The 8,558-nt window shown below is 39.4% G+C and overlaps 1 pseudogene; it reads right to left on the bottom strand.

The window, feature by feature from the left end:
* Window positions 1-200: 200 nt before the first annotated feature.
* Window positions 201-318, bottom strand: LOC126211055 (5S ribosomal RNA; annotated as a pseudogene).
* Between the last annotated feature and the right edge of the window lie 8,240 nt (window positions 319-8,558).

The raw sequence follows: 8,558 nt of genomic DNA, 5'->3' as shown, positions 1-8,558 counted from the left end.
ACTCTGTCTTCAGGCCACAAGTGGCCCATCGGGACCATCTGACCGCCGTGTCATCCTCAGTTGAAGATGTGGATAGGAGGGGCGTGGGGTCAGCACACCGCTCTCCTGGTCGTTAAGATGGTTTTCTGTGACCGGAGCCGCCACTATTCCGTCGAGTAGCTCCTCAATTGGCATCACGAGGCTGAGTGCACCCCGAAAAATAGCAACAGCGCATGGTGGCCTGGATGGTCACCCATCCAAGTGCCGACCACGCCCGACAGCGCTTAACTTCGGTGATCTCATGGGAACCGGTGTATCCACTGCGGCAAGGCCGTTGTCTACGAGGGGAAGATAGCCATGTTTAAATTGTTTTATTCTGATGCCAGCCAAAAACATAACTTTGGAAGTTAAGAAGATTTGTATTTGTAAAATTGAAAGCACAAAAAGAAAGAACCCGCAGTGTTGTCTTTGTCTTTAGTTCATCTCCACATAATGTGGGGCGCTGCTATCACTCTTCGTTTCCATCTTTTAACACGGGACTTGTGCTTCTCGGAAACCAGGTGGACCACGAATTTTTAATGACGAAGAGGAGCACTCATTTGTTACCCACTTCGTCAAACTATCAGAGTTTGGTTTTCCTGTAGACGTAAGTGACTTTAGATCAATTGTGAGAAGCTGCTACCAGTGTAGAGGAATAACTTTTAATATATTTAAAGACGATACACCAGGCTTTGATTGGATTAACAGGTTTCTGTGCAATCATACTAAATTGTCAGTGAAGTTTACACAAAATATACAGAATGAGGACATGTGTTTCAGAACTAACCATTAGCACATACTTAGAGCATCTAAGGGTATTGCTCACAGCGAGATTTTTAACTGTGACAAGACAAACATATCAGATAACCCTGGAAATAATAGTGTAAAACTGGGAGCTAAATATCTGAATCACATATGTAACCACAGCAACCTTGATAACATTTTTGCAGCAATGCTGAAGGTAAATTGTTGCCACCTTATGTGGTTTTCAAAGCTGGCAATTTGTGCTTGGTTAATTGATTTGGGGGAGCGGACCAAATGGTGAGGCCATAGGTCCCATGGGATTAGGGCAGGATGGGGAAGGAAGTTGACCATGCCCTTTAAAAGAAACCATCCCGGCATTTGCCTGAAGCGGTTTAGGGAAATCTGAATGAGGATGGCTGGGCGCAGGTTTGAACAGTTGTCAGTTGTCCTCCTGAATGACCGTTTGTGGTCTTCCTGGATGAGAATGGGCCACTTGGAGCTAGATAAGGGAGGTTGCATATAGTGTGGAATTTTTTTATTTATTTTTTATCTAAAAACCATTTAAGGCAGGTTTTTTTAAAAAATTTAGCCTCTTTGGATTAACCAGCTTCCACACTACCAGAGGCATTAAAGAAATTCTTTGTATCTTCAACATTTTGGCCAGCAGCTGGAGAGGAAAAAAACCAAGAAGATACCTGCAATCAGTCTGCATTTACCCCACGGTGGGGTAAGTGTGGCCAATCTCTGAGATTGTCTGGTGATGGCAGAAGACAGGAAACAACTATCAGATCTCTCTCCACTACTGACTCACCTGGGACAATAGGGAACACAAATCCAGCTCCTTTTTTCGGAAAATAGGAAATGCGCATTCCTCTATCCCAACTGTATTCCTAACTTGGCCACCATAATATTTAAGTCTTCTTGGTGGCAAAATGAACCAAAACAAAATCACAAGACCTCACTTCATCATCATCTATTAACCTTTAAAAGGTTTGGGCTTCATCATGGTCTGTTTCGCTGCAACCTCTCTTCCCCAGATGAAAGGGTTTCTAATTCACTGTCTGTATAATCACCAATTTTATTTATTTACTGAGAACTTCAATTTGTTCTTGCTCTGGATCAAGGTCTTGTTTAAAACTGGTCTTATATCACTCACTGCCGCTGATTCCAATTCATCTTTTGACTGGAGCACTAGTGTAAACTGCAGATTTTGTTTGCTTTGATTTACCTTCTTGTCTCCTGGCTTTTGGAAAAGGTCTGTACTCTTCAGGAGGTGGAATTTCAATTAGGCCTGCACCTGGAGTGGAAAGTGAAGCATCACACAAAGTTGCATGGTCCACAGGAGAAAGTGTATCACATCTTGATGTAGAGGCCGCTGGTTGCTAAGTTACTTGTGATGGTCCAAAATCTTCTCCAGTAAAAATTCAACTTCCTAAGTTGCCACAATCCAGGCACCTTGAAGCGAGATGCGGGAAAGTAGATATGCATTCCCACGAAACGTAGTTATCTCTGAAATAGTGACTTGGCAACCAGGATGCATCCTCATCCAGTCAGCCATTGCTATTATTAGGTATCCCTTAAGCAGTCCATATACTATGATATCTAGTGTCTGCATCCTGTGGGAACAATGTAGTGGGAATGTCAGAAGGGTGATTCCAACATCCCTGGCCCTATTGATAATGTCAGTGCTAATATAACTTGTACAGTTGTCCAGAAGTGTGACTATGTGACTATCGTTCGAACTACTTATCTGCTTATCTGTATACTTCAGAACTTCAAGGAACAATTTGGTTGTCATATATCGAGATTTTTATTAATTTACATGCGTGGTTCCGTAGGGACAAATTAGGAGAAAATCTCCAAGACCATGCAACGTATCAGTACATGAAATTACAACATATAAGTAATAACATATAAAATAAAATGTTTATGGACCCAAAATAAGTCAGGCCGCAAATTTAAGTAAACTCAAATCAACAATATAACATAAGAATCAGCTAAATTTTTCAAGGAACTCTTCAACAGAATAGGAGTGACCCACGAGAAAACTCTTCAGTTTCAATTTGAAAGCGCATGGATTACTGCTAAGATTTTTGAATTCTTATGGTAGTTCATTTAAAATGGATGCAGCAGTACAAGCACACCTTTCTGCACAAGAGTTAAGAAAGTGCGATCCAAATGCCGATTGTATTTCTACTGAGTATTAACTGAGTGAAAGCTGCTAATTCCTGAGAATAAGCTGATATTGTTAACAAGAAACGACAGTAAAGAATATATATATATATATAATAGAGGGAAACATTCCACTTGGGAAATATATATATAAAAAGCAAAGATGCTGTGACTTACCAAACGAGAAAGTGCTGGTAGATAGACACAATAAAAAACACACACACAAATTTCAAGCTTTCACAACCCAAGGTTGCTTCATCAGGAAAGAGGGAAGGAGAGGGAAAGACGAAAGGATGTGGGTTTTAAGGGAGAGGGTAAGGAGTCATTCCAATCCCGGGAGCGGAAAGACTTACCTTAGGGGAAAAAAAGGACAGGTATACACTCGCATACATACACATCCATCTGCACATATACAGACACAAGCAGACATTTGTAAAGGCAAAGAGTTTGGGCAGAGATGTCAGTCAAGGCGGAAGTACAGAGGCAAAGATGTTGTTGAATGACAGGTGAGGTATGAGCAGCGGCAACTTGAAATTAGCAGAGGTTGAGGCCTGTTAGGTAACGGGAAGAGAGGATATACTGAAGGGCAAGTTCCCATCTCCGGAGTTCTGACAGGTTGGTGTTAGTGGGAAGTATCCAGATAACCCGGACGGTGTAACACTGTGCCAAGATGTGTTGGCCGTGCACCGAGGCATGTTTAGCCACAGGGTGATCCTCATACCAACAAACACTGTCTGCCTGTGTCCATTCATGTATACCTGTCCTTTCATGTATACCTGTCCTTTTTTCCCCCTAAGGTAAGTCTTTCCGCTCCCGGGATTGGAATGACTCCTTACCCTCTCCCTTAAAACATACATCCTTTCGTCTTTCCGTCTCCTTCCCTCTTTCCTGCTGAAGCAACCGTGGGTTGCGAAAGCTTGAAATTTGTGTGTGTGTTTGTTTTTGTTATTGTCTCTATCAACATACCAACACTTTCGTTTGGTAAGTTACTGCATCTTTGTTTTTAGATATATTTTTCCCACGTGGAATGTTTCCCTCTATATATACAACCTTACACCCCCCCCCCCCCCCCCCCTCCGTGGCCAATGTCAAAATGCCCAAACAAGTGAACAGGCGTCGGCAAGAGGTTTGCAAACTTGTACCACTTATTGCCCAAACTGTCTGTTTATGAGTCAAAAATATCCTTTTAGAATGGGAAGAGTTAGCCAAAACTACAATACGATACGACATAAGCGAATGAAAATAAGTAAAGTAAACTAATTTATGTGTCAAAAAAATCACTTATTTCAGACACCGTTCGAATAGTAAAAGTGGGAGCATTGAGTCTTTGAACAAGATCGTGAATGTGGGTTTTCCATGACAGTTAACTGAGTCTTTGAACAAGATCATAAATGTGGGTTCTCCATGACAGTTTACTATCTATCTCAACACCTAGAAATTTGAACTGATCAGTTTCACTACTTGTATGCCCATTCTGTGAAATTAAAATGTTGGGTTTTGTTGAATTGTGTTAGAAACTGTAAAAACTGAGTCTTACTGTGATTTAGCATTAGTTTATTTTCTACAAGCTCTGAACTGCTCTACTTGAGACAGAGTAAATGTTGCACACAATATCCTTTACTACCAAGCTAGTGTCATCAGCAAACAGAAATATTTTAGAATTACCCATAATACTAGAGGGCATATCATTTGTGTAAACAAGAAACAGGAGTGGCCCCAACGCTGATCCCTGGGGCACCCCCCCCCCCCCCCATCCCATTTTACCGTAACCCATTCAGACACCACATCACAGCCATTCTCAACACTGTGGTTAATAACCTTTCACTGACTGTTGTTAAAGTAAGAGGTGAACCAATAGTGAGCTACTCCCCATATTCCGTAATGGTCCAACTTCTGGAGCAGAGCAATACTTTCTGATAAACACAATCAGACACTGTAGTTAAATTGAAAAATATGTCTAGTATTTGGAAACTTTTGTTTAATCCATCCAGCACCTCACAGAGAAAAGAGAATATAGCATCTTCAGTTGTTAAATGACTTCTAAAGCAGAACTGTACATTTGATAGCAAATTAAGTGATATAAAATGATTAATTGTCCTTATATACACAACCTTTTCAATAACACTGACGGCATAGAAATAGGTCTAAAATTATCTGCATTATCCCTTTCTCACTTTTTATAAAGTGGATTTACTACTGAGTGCTTTAATTGTTCAGGAAACTGGCCATTCTTAAAGGAAAAAATTCAAATATGGCTAAGTACAGGGCTAACATGTGCAGTGCAGTACTTTAATATTCTGTTAGGCACGCTATTATATCCATGAGAGATCTTAGTTTTCAATGATTTGTCAGTATCACAGAGGAATATTTCAGACATCAGTCTCGGAAAGGCATTTTCCAAGAGAGTTTTATAATTCCCTGTAGAAATTAAGTTTTTATTTAATTCACCAGCAATGCTCAGAAAATGATTGTTAAATACTGTACATATATCTGACTTATCGATAACAGAAATATTTTTACTACAAAATGACTTTATATCGTTGACGTTGTGCTGCTGACCAGTCATTGGCGCAACAGAAAAGAGCTAGCTAATAAATAAGGCTAGGATGTTTAAATTTAAGTAGAATGGAGATCCGCTATAATCATAAAGATGTGAGAAGTTTCAACTCAATAACTATAAAACTATAGCGATAGCGTATCTCCAAAGGGCAAGTTCAGAGCTCGTCTACTGCGTGTAGTGTAATTAAGTTAATTCTCTCGCCCAAAATATTTGACTTAGCCACGTCAGACTTTTATTATGATTACTTACCTGTGTGCTGATTGCACATTTAAATTGTGAGCTTCATCGGCAATCAGCAAAAGAAGCTATGATTTATTCGGTAACTTAAAGTGGTGCATTACTAGCCCAGCGGCTAGTCGGGAGAGCCGATTTGATCAGGCGTTCCCTTAGCCGTCCGCACCGCGGCTTTATATATAAGAACGCTGCATGAGGAAGCAAGGCCCCAGTTCTCTCCAGATGCTGAATAGCACACCATCTGTGTCGGGAGTCGCGTCGCGTCGGTATCATTGCTATAAACAGCCTTGGATGCCGTATTAAGTTACTCGGGATACGCATAACCATGAAATCATTTTCGAGTGAAGTGTTAATTCTGGGATGACTTTAATTATCTATCTTCAGTTTGCGTATGTCGTATTTTCATGTGCCGCCGCGGGGCAGACATTCTACCATTATTTAGCGTGGCGTTTGATGAACATTATCATCAAATTATGGCGAGCATTCACTTAAACATTTAATTTGGACAGTTATAGTTGCATCAGCGCATTAGACTCTGAACTGCTCTGTTAGTCAGATTGTGTGAATTCTTTTTTTTCATCTGTGACTTTCAGAATATAGCGAACGTTGTTTTTTTTTTTTTCACGATCGTTTTTGATTATGAATCCCAGACAATCTCCTAATTCCTCAGAGCTATAAGCTGTAGCTATAAGTGTATTTCTCAGATGAAGTGGGCACTAGGAATTCTAATTACAGGCTTCACGTTTTGCTAATCACTTTCTGGTTGCCAATATTGTAGTTAGAGAGCCAGTGTTGAGAACGGCAAAAGACAGCATAAATAATAGGAACATTTTAATCAACATAATTCCACCCGCAGCCCCACATATGGTAAAATGGCCGGGAAATGCATCTTTTCTACATTTATAGAACAATTAATTTCCACCAGCCGCTCCACAAAGTGACCATATGGTTTTAATTTTATCCTATGAATTAGATATTCTATTTGTGTACCATGTTCTCTTTTCCTTCCTCATAACATTTTTAAGTAATACTGTTTGTAATGTGACATTGTAGCTCGATTGTGACTGCTTCTAACGTTTTGATATAATTCCCACTTTGTTCTACATGATATTCTTATCCCATTAGTCAGCCACCCAGGCTGCCTTTTACTGCTAGTCCCCATTTAGAACATTCTAATGGACAGCAATTCTCAAAGAGCATGAGAAATATGTTAAGGAAAGCATTATATTTGTCATCTATGTTAACTGCACTATAAACATCCTGCCACTCTTGTCCCTTAATGAGGTTTAAAAAATGCTCTATTGCCATTGGATTAGCTTCCTACATAGTTTGTAGTTATATGTGACATTTGTTTGAGTACAAAAGCCTTTTAGTGTTAAAATTTGTGCATCGTTGTGTTGGAAAAAACAGTCTGCATCAGATCATATGAGTTTCGGAGATCTACCAACATCCTGTTTCTCGCACAATCATATAGAAAATTAATATTGAAGTCATCACATATAGTACTTCCCATAAAGTGAACCAAGAACCCTCTCTAGCTTGAGCAGAAATCCAATACTCCATTTGACGCACCATCCAGAAATTTGTCCTTCGTATGGACTCGCAAAAAAATGAACATTGGTGATATTGTCATTCTTGAGGCTGAACAGAAGGCACACATAGCCACATTTTCACCTCTTTTTCATGATGCCACCACTCCCAATTGCTTATTACCACATTCAGCAATAACTTTAGATGGCTGCATTACTGTAAGAATGTCACATTCATCAAAGTTCATTAGCCTGTCTGGAGTGAACTTACGTTTGTCCAATGCACTCAAAAGGTTGTCGAAGAAAAGGTTAACATTTACTTTCTTAAATGCTGCATCCTTTACACAGCTCATTATTTTCAAGTTTACAAAGAGATAGCTTCTGTTGCCTCTGTAAGAATTCCTATATCCAGTTCTTGGGGCCTTCTTTTACCACAGAGTGAACTATTTCATCATCAATATTAGCCCTGTCAATTTTGCGGATACATGTCCTCACAATCTACAATATAGAAAATTTACTTATAATCATTTATAAAAGTAAAATTATGAAACTGGATACTGTCCACACTTACCCCTCTTCAGTTGTTCACACTTGCCCCAACGGGCCATTTTGGGTATGAAACCAAATAGTAATGAATTTATTCTATTTAGCTGAAACATTGCACAAGAAAAATATATGCCACTTTTTATAGATTTATAAACCACGACTTATAAAACGATATGCACTAACCTTCTCTACTAATTTTGAAATTTGTTTACCGCAAAAATCAGATAGAAAGGACTGAAATTGTATTTTCACTTCTCTTGCATGCAACAATAACTAGACTGATGCCAAATTTTGTTTGATTGTTTACTACATCCTGTGGAACTGCCAACATGAACATACAAAAATTCCAAAGATTATTTCTGTGAAATTATTTCATGTACGCTTTTACCCTGAGTCCACACTGATTCCACTCTCCCCTGAATTTCACAAAACGTGAGTGATTCAATGTTGTGTTTTTGAAGACTGATTCATTAGCATGTTCCTACTTGCTGTGTGTAATTTACTAGGAGATATTGTCCTCATTGGAGACACTGCCCTTGCACATTAGCAGTGAAGTGTTAGAACTGTGTGAGAAAAATCAAATCAAATCAAGTTCATTTGTCTGCCACCTCTGAATTTTAGTTTCTAGAGGTCACTCAGACAAGCTTGGGGAAAAGTTTCATTTGTTTGAAGAGACTCCTGGAAGATCACAGTTCCACAGAATTCCAAAGGGTTAAATGCCTGGTCTTTTAAGAAAATTAGTATATGCAGTTGAG

This window comes from Schistocerca nitens, chromosome 1 (genome assembly GCF_023898315.1).
Source record: "Schistocerca nitens isolate TAMUIC-IGC-003100 chromosome 1, iqSchNite1.1, whole genome shotgun sequence".
In the NCBI taxonomy this organism is placed as follows: Eukaryota; Metazoa; Arthropoda; class Insecta; order Orthoptera; family Acrididae; genus Schistocerca; species Schistocerca nitens.
The sequence above is the reverse complement of the archived record's forward strand: the minus strand, read 5'-3'. Positions and strand labels throughout refer to the sequence as shown.